Source organism: Giraffa tippelskirchi, chromosome 7 (genome assembly GCF_054371585.1).
Source record: "Giraffa tippelskirchi isolate mGirTip1 chromosome 7, T2T-mGirTip1v1.2.pri, whole genome shotgun sequence".
In the NCBI taxonomy this organism is placed as follows: Eukaryota; Metazoa; Chordata; class Mammalia; order Artiodactyla; family Giraffidae; genus Giraffa; species Giraffa tippelskirchi.
In genome coordinates this window covers 66830271-66845272 of record NC_137281.1, presented here as the reverse complement: position 1 = coordinate 66845272, position 15002 = coordinate 66830271, and the positions used below count along the sequence as shown (strand labels likewise).

The window sequence follows — 15002 nt, the reverse complement described above, 5'->3', positions numbered from 1 at the left end:
GAAAATGTAAAATCTTAAAAATATATTTAAGACATGATACAAAATTTTAATTAGGAATTTATGAAAATCTTAAAATTTTATTTTGGTCATTGGAACCATTCACCTAATAAATGTTTATGTCATGACCCAGTTATTAAACCTGAGGAGAAATTTAATATAGTAAAATAACCGCACATAGCTTTCCTGGAAAGAGTAACTTCCCACTAAAAAATAGGTGATCATTTCCTGACTTCCTCACTGCTTTTTTTGGTCCAGAGCTTTCTCATGGAATTTTTCATCTCTCTGTTTCTCAGAGTAGAGATTAGTGGGCTCAACATAGGTGTAATTATGGTGTAAAACACTGCTAAGGACTTATCAATGGGTAAAGTGGAAGGAGATCACACATACATAAAAACACAGGGTATAAAGAAGAGGACCACCACAGTAATGTGGGAGCCACAGGTGAAAAAGGCTGTGCCTCCCTTCTTGACTAACATTCTTCAGGGAGTGCAGAATGACTCCATAGGGGCTGAGTAAGAGGATACACATAAACACACACATTGTCCCATCATTGGCAACTACTGTGAGGCCAATAATGTAAGTGTCAGTGCAGGCCAGTTTTAACAAGGGATACATGTCACAGATGAAGTGGGCAATGACATTGGAGCCACAGAAGGGAAGTTTGCAAACAAAGAGAAGTTGAACTACAGCATGTAAAAAACCAGTAACCCAGACAAACAGAAGCAGGAGAACACACACTCGCTGATTCATAATTGTCAAATAATGCAAGGGTTTGCAGATGGCCACATAACGGTCATAAGCCATGACCACGAGGAGTAAAATCTCAGCGCCACCAACAAAGTGCCCTATAAAAAAATTGGGTCATGCAATCTTGGAAGGAAATGGTTTTCTTCTCATAAAGTAAGTTAATAATCATTTTTGGGGTGACTGTAGTAGAATAAATAGCACCCATAAATGATAAGTAGTAAAGAAGTACTTGGGGGAATCCAAGGTTGGGCTGAATACAACAGTCACAACAATGAGTAGGTTTCCCACCATTGTCACAATGTAGATAAGCAAGAAGACGATAATATTTTCTATAACCCTGGACACTCTGAGTGAGCCCCAAGAGAAAAAAAAATCTCAGTTACATTGCTCCTTTGTTCCATAGGTTCTTCTGTATGTCTTATTCCAGAGATCAGGACAGAATTATCTTTAAATATAATATTACTAGTGACTTTCTAAAAAATTATGTGTTCATTTATTGAACCAATAGGCAGTATGGTTATCATGTTCCAGCACTTTAAGATATTATAACACAAGGGTAATTAAAAGATCATTGCTAATCTGAAAAATCATATAGACTAATTGCAAGGCAAGTGATTAAGAAATACAAATGTGAAAAGGACACATTATTAAATAAATGAGTTGTCACAACTAGCTTTCCATTGGAAGCTAATAAAACTGTTTACAGAGCTAACATCTTACACAATAATAAAAGTTGATAAAAGATTTATTAGAAAGTAAAGCAAGATTTATTTCATTTTTCTTTACAGTTAATAAAGGAAGTGACTTTCTCCATTCTAGGGGTAGAATAACCTTCTTTAACCAATCACCGAAATCCCAGATAGAAATTTTTGACAATTTCAAAAATGCTTAAAGATTTAGGAAAAGATACCAGAACATCAATAGACAAAATTAGTTTGTGTAAATAATTTATATTATTGAGGCTACCCACATAGATAATATCTATAATAGGAAAAACTCCAATTACCTAATAAAGTATAAACAATTACAGAAGAATATATCTAAATTACCAACAGACATAGGATGCTGAAACTCATGTATGAACAGAAATGTAGGAATTGAAGTAATATCTTGCTAACTACAGTATTACCTTAGCATCTTGAAAGCTACTCAGTGAAATTCTAGAGATGCTGCATCATCTACATTTTAACAAGCAATGCTTACGGAACATTTAAATTGAACCTACAAAGAGCTTTAGAAATACCGGTCCATTAAAATATCCTCAGGTATTTTATTTCTGGCTTACTTCACTGTGTATAATAGGTCCCAGTTTCATCCACCTCATTAGAACTGATTCGAATGTATTCTTTTCAATGGCTGCATAATATTCCATTGTGTATATGTGCCACAGCTTCCTTATCCATTCGTCTGCTGATGGGCATCTAGGCTGCTTCCATGTCCTGGCTATTATAAGCAGTGCTGCAATGAGCATTGGGGTACACATGTCTCTTTCAATTCTGGTTTCCTCAGTGTGTATGCCCAGCAGTGAGATTGCTGGGTCATACAACAGTTCTATTTCCAGTTTTTTGAGGGAAAAAAAAAAATATCCTCAGGTAGATACATTTGAAATTAGTTTCTAGGTACATGATGTTAGAAGAGATAAATTTATTCTGGATCTTTAAAATGCAACAATATTGGAAAGATAATTACAGGATAGAATCAGTCTTCACAGATCTTAGTAAACACAAAGGATCCCTAACTTGGTTGATCATGAGAATCAGATGGGAGAACTTTTAAAAGACTAAACTGTCACATCCCCAGTGTATTCTTTCAAAATGTAGAGTCTAGCTCAGAATCTTATGCATAAATATACTTCCTGGTTTACCTGCATGAAGAGAAAGCCACTCAATCCACGTTTTGTGCTCTGAGGTCTTCTCCCTTGTCCTTCCTACACTGATACCAGATCTGGGACCACAGATAGCAAAATACAAGCAGCATCACTGGACCTTGCACTAGTTCCATGTGAGCAACTCTTTCCATGCTTGCAGGAAACCTAGTTCACCACAGTCATTCAGAAAAATACTCCTTTACAAATTGTCAACACTTTCAAAATGAATATGAATGTCCTGTTACCCACAGAAATTTGAATCTTGATTGTAAACAGAGACTAGGCAGCATTCGTTGCTGGCAGAATTTGTCCTATTAAAAACCAAACGTTAAATCAACATTTTGAGTGAAGAGAAAGCTTTAAATTATACATGAATTGTTCAAATAAGAAAATTATTGCGTGTGTTTTATACCGATAAAAGTAAAATAGCTTTTAAAACATTTTAATCTCAATCAATTATACTACACTGTCTTCATACAGTATTGCTGAACTTTGGGTTTCCTGAAAGATGGAGAATAATTTCATCCACATACTTAATTATGTTTTTGAGTCCATCATTTTAATACATGAAGAAGCCAACCATGTGGTACAGACTAATACTCTTGGAGGTAAGGGCAAATGTCCACAAACACTTTATCGACTTTTGAACTGCAGCCCATGTTATTGAGGCATTTGATTGGTGCATCTCCAAGACTGATTCTTATCTGATTAAATTCATTAGGACCTCAATTAGAATTTTGACGATAGACTCTTTTATCTCCAGAGATGCAACCAGAATAACCACCACATAGAAATGGACTTACAGAACCCTGTTCTTTGGGGGGATAAGCATAAAATAACAACTTAAATTCAAACCACTAAAAGGAAAAAGTTCAGTCTGGGCAGAAAAGAAATATGTAAAACCTTTCCTGTTTAAATTATGGCCTTCAAAATAGGCAAATCTGTTAAGTTCAAGCTTTGTCTTTGTACATGACATCTGATCCGATTTTCAGAAATGATTCATGCTAATCTCAGAAGTTGTTTAAAACTTGTTTCTAGTGCACATAATTTGTCACACAGTTTCAGACATGCAATTTGAAAGAATCTGTGTTTGTGTAAGTGTGGAGAAGTAGAAAACATTTGTGGGACTATTCTATTCATCTCAAAGTGTTACTCACGGAGCAGTCACCAAAATAAACAGTGCACTTGGCCACAAAAGAAGTTGCAATACATTTCAAAGGACTTAAATCATTAGAACATATAGATAAATTAAATATGCCATTCAACTAGAAAATGATTTTAAAAAACATTTCCTAACTATTTACAAATTAAGCAATGCATCTATGAACATTTTGAAAAATAAACTTTCAATAGAAATATGATCACTCATGCATATAATATATATTAAATATATCTAAGAAGGGTATGTATAATATATTATAATATATGTAAATTAATTGGATACACAACATCATTAATTATTAGAGAAATACAAATCAAAACTACAATGAGGTATCACCTCACACCAGTCAGAATGGCTATTATCAAAACATCCACAAACAATAAATGCTGGAGAGAGTGTGGAGAAAAGGGAACCCTCTTGCATTGTTGTTGGGAATATAAATTGATACAGCCACATGGAGAACAGTATGGAGTTTCCTTAAAGTACTAAAAATAAAACTATCCAGCAATCCCACCACTGGGCATAAACCCTGAGAAGACTATAATTCAAAAAGACATATGCACCCCAATGTTCATTGCAACAATATTTACAATAGCCAGGAGATAAATGCAAGCTAAATGTCTGTTGACAGATGAAGGATAATGATGATGTGGTACATATATACAATGGAATGTATCTTGGTCATACATAGGAACAAAATTGGGTCATTTGCAGAGATGTGGATGGACCTAGAGTCTGTCATACAGAATGAAGTAAGTCGGAAAGAAAAAACGAAATACTGCATATTAACTCACATATATGGAATCTAGGAAAATGGTACAGATGAACCTATCTGCAGGGCAGGAATACAGATGAAGACATACAGAATGGATATGTGGACGCAAGGGCAGAAGGTGGATGGGGGATGAATTAGGATTGACAAATATACACCACCATGTGTAAACTACATAGCTAATGGGAACCTGCTGTATAGCACAGGGAGCTAAGCTTAGTGCTCTGTGATAATGTAAAGGGGTGAGAGGGAGATCCAAGAGGGAGTTTGAATATAGCAAATTCATTTCATTGTACCGCAGAGACTAACACAACATTGTAAAGTAACTATACCCCAACTAAAAAAGAAAAAAAAAAGTGATTCTTAAAACATCAAAAAAATAAATAAATAAATAAACTGGATATACCTTAAGGAATGGTTAGATAGTTGTTTATATCCTTAAATGCAAGTATTAGATAACAAGTAATGTTAAAAATGAATTAAACTTTGATACTAGAAACTATTGAGAGAAAAGAAAAAGCAAAATAAGCATAGAGAACATTGTAGAATGGAAATAGAAAATAGAAGATAGAAATCAATGAAAAAGATGCTAATTAGAAAATAAATAAAATACATGAATCCATGAATTAATTATTTGAAAGTTTGATAAAATTGATAAGTTCCTAGCCAACAACAACAAAAAAAAAACTAAGAAAACAAATTATCAGAATTGAGAATGAAAAGATCATCATCACTGCAGATTCCATAGATCTTAAAAAGATAAAAAGTGGATACAGTCAATGAACTTATGACAATATACTAGCCAACTAAAGAAAATGGGCCATCACCACAACTTACTAAAAGCACTAGGAAAAATAATGAGAAACTGGAATAATCTAATATTCCAGAAAATTACTTCTTTAGATTACTTCCTTTCCCAAAACAAAATTCCATTCTCACATAGCTTTATCAATAAATTCTATATGACAGTTAATCAAGAAATACTACCAATTCTACAGAAATGCTTTAAGCAATGGGAGGAAATTATTATACTTTCCAAGTCATTTTATGCACCAGAATAACTCTTATACCAGAATGAAGCAAGCACATCACAAGAAAAGCAATCAAATCAAATCTCACAGTAACACAGTCAGAAAACTCTGAACATAACATTATCTGGATTCCCTTGGATGCTTTATTCACTTATTTTTCCTCTTGCTGTTGTTGTTTATGAAGTAGGTCTAGAGAAGTGCTTAGGCCAGGGCTAATTATGTCGTATACTACTGATGCACAACCTCCCTGGTACTCAACTGACAGCACTGACCCCATAAATTATGAGGCTTTCCAGCTGGTGAGAATAAGCACTATTCCTGGTTCAGTGTGAGCACCACTCTCTCTCTCTAATCCGTCTGGGTAAGTTTTTCCCCAGCCTGAGGTAGTATCCTCAAACACATGAATAATTGAGGAGAATCCTCTCCAGATGTCCAGCATTCCCACTCTATGTATCGCTGAATCTCTCTCTCTGCCCCCCTCGTCTATAGGTCTATCAACTGTGATATTCTACCATCTGAATTCTAGATGCCTTGGTCTCCTTAGACCCTCAACTTCATTTCCTCTGCTCAGGGGGTCTTCCAGGATCTTTTAAGTTATCTCTTTCTCTACCAAAACATGAAAACATTTAACAGTAATAAACAGGAAAAAAATCCCAGAACTCAACTTGTTTTCCACTGCTCAGTGATCACTATCAATTATTCCTGACATCCAGTGTCTTCAAAATCTTTATTTTATACTTTTTGTTTCCTTGGTTTTACACAAGCATGTACATTAATATTTATAACAGCTCTATTCATAATCACAAGTAGCTTGAAACAAAATATCTCTTAATGGAGAAAAGGATAAGCAAACTGTGATACTGTTTGGAATACTACACCACAATGAAATTAACTATGGAAACATACAATAAATCTCAAACACAGTATATTAAGTTCAAGAAACCAAATCAAAAGACTAAATATTAGATATGATATGACATATAAAAATGTAAAAATTGCCCCTCAAAATTTTATAACTAATTTTTAGAAATTCAGGAAAATTGCAGGATTAAAGCAGCAAAAAGTCAGCTGCATTTATATATACTAACGTTGAACTATTCAAAATACAATTTAATTTAAATTTTATAAATAATTCCATTTAAGAGAATAAAATACTTAGGTATTCATGTAAGGTCATGAGGTATAACTTAACTTGACTGTAATAATCATTTCAGTGTATATATGTACATAAAATCATGACAATGACACCACCCTTATGGCCGAAAGCGAAGAAGAACTAAAGAGCCTCTTGATGACGGTGAAAGAGGAGAGTGAAAAAGTTGGCTTAAAACTCAACATTCTGAAAACTAAGATCATGGCATCTGGTCCAATCACTTCATGGCAAATAGATGGGGAAACAGTGCAACAGTGAAAGATGTTATTATTGTTATTATTATTTGGTGGGGGGGACTCCGAAATCACTGCAGATGGTGACTGCAGCCATGAAATTAAAAGACATTTGCTCCTAGGAAGAAAAGCTATGACCAATCTAGAAAGCATATTAAAAAGCCAACAAAGTTTCATCTAGTCAAAGCTATGGTTTTTCCAGCAGTCTTGTATGGATGTGAGAGTTGGACCATAAAGAAAGCTTAGAGCCGAAGAATCGATGCTTTTGAACTGTGGGTTGGAGGAGACTCTTGTGAGTCCCTTTGACTGCAAGGAGATCTAACCAGTCCACCCTAAAGGAAATCAGTCCTGAGTATTCATTGGAAGGACTGATGCTGAAACTGAAATTCCAATATTTTGGCCACCTGATGTGAAGAACTGACTCACTAGAAAGGATCCTGATGCTGGGAAAGATTGAAGGCCAGAGGAGAAGGGGACGACAGAGGATGAGATGGTTGGATAAAATCACCGACTAGATGGACATGAGTTTGGGTAGACTCCGGGAGTTGGTGATGGACAGGGAAGCCTGGTGTGCTGCAGTCCATGGGGTTGCAAAGAGTCGGACAAGACAGAGCGACTGAACTGAACTGAATACTTTAAATATATACAAACACCCTGCATATTGAATAATACGGAGATTACTCAGCAGTATGTATTTTTCAATACTTGCAGAACTCTGACTGAAAAGATGAATGACAAACTATGAAGTTACATTTTATGTAAAAATGGAAAACAAAAAGAATTACTACATTGAAACATCAAAGAATTGGAAGATGCAATAGACGACAAGATTCTAGGTACAACAGAAGCAAAACAAACAAACAAACAAACAAAAGAAAAGAAAATCTCAAAAAGGTGAAATCTTCAAAGAAACATACTAGATCTATGTGTACGTAAAAGAAGACTTGTTAAATGGAAATATCTCCTCAGTGTGTGGACAAGAATTCTGAATTCTCTGAAGATACAAATATTTCTCAATCAAATCTTATTGAAAATATTAATTACTCGCTTTCACTAGACTACCTTATTGAAATTTAGTTTTAAAATATAAATATGCAAGAATAATTGCAATTCTGATAAGGAAAATAATGAAGGAGTGCTGGGCTTATGAGATCAGTTGCTCAGTCATGTCCAAATCTTTGCAACCCCATGAAACGCAGCATGCCAGGCCTCCCTGTCCATCATCAACTCCCTGAGTCCACCCAAGCCCTTGTCCATCTAATCGGTGATACCATCCAGCCATCTCATCCTCTGTCATCCCCTTCTCCTCCTGCCCTCAATCTTTCCCAGCATCAGGGTCTTTTCCAATGAGTCAGCTCTTTGCATCAGGAGGCCAAAGTATTGGAGTTTCAGCTTCAACATCAGTCCTTCCAATGTACACCTAGGACCGATCTCCTTTAGGATGGACTGGTTAGATCTCCTTGCAGTCAAAGGGACTCTCAAGAGTCTTCTCCAATACCATAGTTCAAAAGCATCAATTCTTTGGCACTCAGATTTCTTTATAGTCCAATTCTCACATTCATACATGACCACTGGAAAAACCATAGCCTTGACTAGATGGACCTTTGTTGGCAAAGTAATGTCTCTACTTTTTAATATGCTGTCTAGGTTGGTCATAACTTTCCTTCCAAGGAGTAAGTGTCTTTTAATTTCATTGCTGCAATCACCATCTGCAGTGAATTTGGAGCCCAGAAAAATAAAGTCAGCCACTGTTTCCACTGTTTCCCATACTATCTGCCATGAAGTGATGGGACCAGATGCCATGATCTTAGTTTTCTGAATGCTGAGCTTTAAGTCAACTTTTTCACTCCCCTCTTTCACTTTCTTCAAGAGGCTCTTTAATTCGGCTTCACTTTCTGCCATAAGGGTGGTGTCATCTGCATATCTGAGGTTATTGATATTTCTTCCGGCAGTCTTGATTCCAGCTTGTGCTTCCTCCAGACCAGCCTTTCTCATGATCTACTCTGCATATAAGTTAAACAAGCAGGGTGACAATATACAGCCTTGATGTACTCCTTTCCCTATTTGGAACCAGTCTGTTGTTCCATGTCCAGTTCTAACTGCTGCTTCCTGACCTGCATACAGGTTTCTCAAGAGACAGGTCAGGTGGTCTGGTATGCCCATCTCTTTCAGAATTTTCCACAGTTTATTGTGATCCACACAATCAAAGGCTTTGGCATAGTCAATAAAGCAGATGTAGATATTTTTTCTGGTACTCTCTTGCTTTTTTGATGATCCATCGGATGTTGACAATTTGATCTCTGGTTCCTCTGCCTTTTCTAAAACCAGCTTGAACATCTGGAAGTTCACAGTTCACATATTGCTGAAGCCTGGCTTGGAGAATTTTGAGCATTACGTTACTAGTGTGTGAGGTGAGTGCAATTGTTCGGTAGTTTGAGCATTCTTTGGCATTGCCTTTGTTTGGGATTGGAATGAAAACTGACATTTTCCCATCCTGTGGCCACTGATGAGTTTTCCATATTTGCTGGCATATTGAGTGCAGCACTTTCACAGCGTCATCTTTCAGGCTTTGAAATAGCTCAATTGGAATTCCATCACCTCCTCTATCTTTGTTTGTAGTGAAGCTTCCTAAGGCCCATTTGAATTCGCATTCCAGGATGTCTGGCTCTAGGTGAGTGATCACACCATCGTGATTATCTGGGTCATGAAGATTTTTTTTGTGTAGTTCTTCTGTGTATTCTTGCCACCTCTTCTTAATATATTCTGCTTCTGTTAGGTCCCTACCATTTCTGTCCTTTATTGAGTCCATCTTTGCATGAAATGTTTCCTTGGTAGTTCTAATTTTCTTTAAGAGATCTCTAGTCTTTCCCATCCTATTGTTTTCCTCTATTTCTTTGCATTGATTGCTGAGGAAAGCTTTCTTATCTCTCCTTGCTATTCTTTGGATCTCTGCATTCAAATGGGTATATCTTTCCTTTTCTCCTTTGCTTTTCACTTCCCGTTTTTTTCACAGCTGTTTGTAAGGCCTCCTCAGACAGCCATTTTGTTGTTTTCATTTCTTTTTCTTGGGGACGGTCTTGATTCCTTTCACTCCAGTGGCTTTTCATTTTCTCCATGGAGTTTTCTGATTATTCAAAATAGATTTTTTTAAATTTGTACTCTAACTTATTTAAAGGAAATTTCACCATATGGAAAAAAAAATTATTAGGGTAATTTACCAAAAACACAAAAAATCCTACATTTACATAGTAAGATAGCAACCAGTCATTTCCCAGAAAAAAATATTTCTCTAGTTACTTCTTTTTCTATCAATCATTTAGTTCTTTTTTTATCATGTTAGTAAGTCCAGAATATTTGCATTGAGATTTTGACAGAAATTCTTATGCTATTGTCTCTTTTTATGCAATGCTTTAAGCCTAACAAAGGACCCCCTGAACATTTTATATCAGTTCTTAAAAAGATATCACCTTTGTCCTGATATTGGCAAAGATAACTAGACCTTTTATCTCTCCTAACCACATTTATCATTGAGTCATAAAATTGGAGTTTGTCCAATATAGGTTTTTGCTTAATTAAATTCACTGAGGTTTTCTACTAAATGTTTAAAATACCTGTACATATAAAGATAATGTTAGGTCAAATCATATATTAGGGTCAAGAAGTGTAACATGATAGCTCAGCTGGTAAAGAATCTGCCTGCAATGCAGGAGACCCCAGTTCGATTCCTGGGTCAGGAAGATCCGCTGGTGAAGGGATAGGCTACCCACTCCAGTATTCTTGGGTTTCCCTTGTGGCTCAGCTGGTAAATAATCTGCCTGCAATCTGGGAGACCTGGGTTTGATCATCGAGTTGGGAAGATCCCCTGGAGAAGAGAAAGGGTACCCACTTCAGTATTATGGCCTGGAGAATTCCATGGACTGTATAGTCCATGGGATCTCAAAGAATTGGACATGACTGAGTGACTTTCACTAGCATATAGTTAGTGTAACATGGAGGAAAATGTGGTCTTAGAAAAATTATGAAGTTATTGCAACTCAGGAATAAAATATTAGCCCAGGCATGTTGTTCTAGTTCACCTAATTAAAGACGTATTTCCCAAACTGCCACAGCAAGCTTTTGTGTCTTTTTATTTAATTAATGCTGTTTATTCTGCCTCAAACTTTGTTTATATATAATAATTTTATCACCAATTTACTCATTATTTGGTGGCTAAGACGGTAAAGAGTCTGCCTACAATGTGGGAGACCCGGGTTCGATCCCCGGGTGGGGAAGATCCTCTGGAGAAGGAAATGGCAACCCACTCTGGTACTCTTGCCTGGAAAATCCCATGGGAGGAGCCTGGTAAGCTATAGTACATGGGGTCTCAAAGAGTCAGACATGACTGAGAGGCTTTACTTCACTTTATCTAATAGTTTTGTTTTTGTTTTTACTTTTTTTTTTAATAAATTTATTTATTTTAGTTGGGGGCTACTTATTTAATGCCAGGAACTCTACTTTGAGTGAGGATACAGTAAATAGTAAAATGATGGGGGTGGGTCATGTAAAAGTTCCTTCTCTCAAGAATCTCATATTCTTATGAAGAGTAAAACAATAAAGGAAAAAAGTTAATGAGGTAATTATAGGCTTATTCACTGATAATGAGACAACAGATAGAGGATGGTGACAGAAATAAGCGAATTTTGCTATCGATAATGTAGTTAGAGAAGATGGTTTTTAAGGTGATGTTAAAGCTGAAATACAAACACTAGAATGTTTCTAACATTGGAAACACTGTGACAGACAGTAAAATTAAGTAAAATTTAATTATACAATTACTTCACTTCAGAGATGCTGCAATCTACTTGAGGAAAACTTTTAAAAATTCAAAGAATAATTTTTTTTAAGTTCTGGGTATTTAAAAAACATTGAAAGTACGCACTCTTCTCTTATTCCTAATTTTTAAAGGGAAAGCTTTCAACTTTTCAATGTTGAGTCTAACATGCCCTGTGGATCGGTTATATACAGCTCTATAATGTTGAGATACATTGCTTCTGTACCTAATTTACTGATAATTTTTCATCTTGAAAGGATGTTGAATTTCTATGCTGTCAATGAATACAACAAAGAGGAAATGAAGAAGTAATTTCATTTATAGTAGCATCAAAGAGAATAAAATAATTAAGAGCAAACTTAGGTGAGAGATAAATTCTTCTACACTGAAAACTACAAAATATTGGTGAAAGGCATTATAAAAGACACATCAACATAAAAAGATATTCGTGAGCTGGAATACTTAATATTATTAAGTTATCATTGCTACCTAAAGTGATCTACATATTCAATGCAATGCCTATGAAAATTCCCAAACCTGGTTTGCCTGTTTGTTTGCAGAAATAGAAAAAAAATGCCTCCTAAAATTTATATGAAATCTTAGTGGAGTCCAGACAGCAAAATGAATCTTGAAAAACAACAAATTTAAAGGTCTCCTATTCTTGATTCTAAAGCACTATAAAACTATGGTAAATCACAGCAGTGTGGCTTTGGCATAAAGACAGACATACATGACAGAGTGGCTAACAGGCAAAGACCCTGAGCTTACTTTACAGCTATTTACAAAGCAACCACTGATGAGAAAGACCTAAAGAGTAGCAAAAAGGGTTTTCTAAAACAAAAAATATCAAGAAGAAACCATAACAAAACAGATAAGAAGAGTGGAGATGCAGTAGAGTCGAGATGATACTTTCAAGTAGGTGACCCACAAATGGGCAAATAATTACAGAGTTTCTGCCAAAGGAGTGAGAAGTCTGAACCCTACATTGAGCTACTCAGCCAAGGAGTCCTACACCAGGAAGATGGGCCACAAAACAATACGTCTTTGAAGGCCAGTGGGTCTTTGGGAGAGACAGAAGATGGCTGTAGGCAGTAGGGAAGTGAAGTGAAAGTGTCAGTGCCCAACTCTTTGCGATCCCACGGACTGTAGCTTGCCAGACTCCTCCGTCCCTGCAGTTTTCCAGGCAAGAACACTGGAGTGGGTAGCCATTCCCTTCTCCAGGAGATCTCCCTGACCCAGAGATCAAACCCATGGCTCCCACATTGCAGGCAGATTCTTTACCATCTGCCACCCAGACAGTAGAGACTTGACACTAAAAGAGTCCACGGGAAATCACACAGGCTTCACCACTCAGGGCAGAGACAGTCATCTGAATGGAGCTTAGATGAGACACTCTTGCTGGTTTTAGAGTTTCCTGGGGAGTCAGGAAGCGACTGGGGACACAGACCTTGGCAGCAGCCATTCTGAGGAGCTATCCTCCATGAGGACACTGGTGCTGATAAGATTTCCTTTGGAGCTCTTTCTCTAGCTTTATATTGGTAAGACACAGCTCCAAGTACTGGCCAGTTGGCTCCACACCTAGAAAGCACCAGATCAAGAAGCTAGCCAGTTTTTATTTTTCTCTTTCTGACTCACTTCACACTGTATAATAGGTTCTAGGTTCATCCACCTCATTAGAACTGACTCAAATGTGTTCCTTTTTATTGCTGAGTAATATTCTGTTGTGTATATATAACATAATTTCTTTATTCATTCATCTGTCGATGGACATCTAGATTGCTTCTACGTTCTAGCTATTGTAAATAGTTCTGCAATAAACAATGGGATACATATGTCTCTTTCAATTTTGGTTTCATTGGATATATGCCTAGGAGTGACATTGCTGGATCATATGGTGGTTTTTTTCCTGGTGTTTTAAGAAAGGTAAATACCGTATTCTAACACATACATACAGAAAAATGGTACAGAATAATTTACTTACAGGGCAACAATGCAGAAACAGACATAGACAATAGACTTATGGATATGGGGAGAGAAGAGGAGAGGGTGAGATGTATGGAAAGAGTAACATGGAAACTTACACCACCATATGTAAAATAGATAGCCAACAGGAATTTTCCATATGGCTCAGGGAACTCAAACAGGGGCTCTGTAACAACCTAGAGGGGTGGGATCAGGAGGGAGATGGGAGGGAGTTTCAAAAGGGAGGGGATATATGTATATCCATGGCTGATTCATTTTGAGGTTTGATGGGAAAACAGCACAATTCTGTAATTATCCTTCAATAAAAAAAAAAATAATAAAAAAGGTAGCTGGGCAAGGATACAAACCTGTTCACCAGCATGCTGGCTACTGTGGAAAGTTCTGAAACCTCAGCCACCTGCAACCACTCTCACTCACCAGGTGCAGGGGCTCCAGATCCATGCTTCCTTGGCCCCCAGTCCCACCATGGGCTGGCCAAGATCAGATTCTGAACTCCTGCACCTGCCACAGAATCCCCAGGACGAGTTTCCCCCACCAGTGGGGCAGGTCCAGGACACACTAGGGTGTGGCTTCAAACACCAATAGGCGGACACTAACCCTGGGATCATAAGGATCCTTCAGCCCACCATGCCAGGACTCATCTCACTTACCAGGGGAAATAATCAGCCTACAACCCCACTAAGCCCTAGCCCCACCCACCAGGAATCCAACACAGTCAGAATTCCCTGGACCCAACACAACTACCAGTGGACTGACACTAACCTCAATACCCAGCCTCACCCAATAGTGAGTGGACAGAGGCCCTAATACCCAATAGGCCTCAGACTCAGCCACCAGTGATAGATGCTAGCCCCAGAATTACTGGGACCTACAGCCAGCTGTGTCAATATCTGGATCAAACAATCAGTATAGTGTCCAAAGGCAGAAGTATACATTTCTTTTTTAAGGGCGATTGGAACATTCTCAATGTTGAATCACATGATAGGAGACACAGAAATAAGTTTCAGTTTTTAAGTTTGAAATCATATAAAGCATCTTATCGAACCATAGCATATAAGACTAGAAATGAACTACAAGGGAAAAAAAAAAAAGGCAAACATGGAGGCTGAACTAACACTACTACACAAGCAATGGTCAGTGAAATCATCAAAGAGGAAACTGAAAAATGCTTGCAGACAAATGAAAATTTATTCAAAATCTGAGAGATGAAGTACAAACGGTTCTAAGTAAAGTTTCTAGTAATA

At 37.0% G+C, this 15002-nt stretch overlaps 1 pseudogene; it reads right to left on the bottom strand.

Moving 5' to 3' along the window:
• Window positions 1–218: 218 nt before the first annotated feature.
• LOC145512215 (olfactory receptor 4A15-like) lies at window positions 219–1148 on the bottom strand (annotated as a pseudogene).
• Window positions 1149–15002: the final 13854 nt, after the last annotated feature.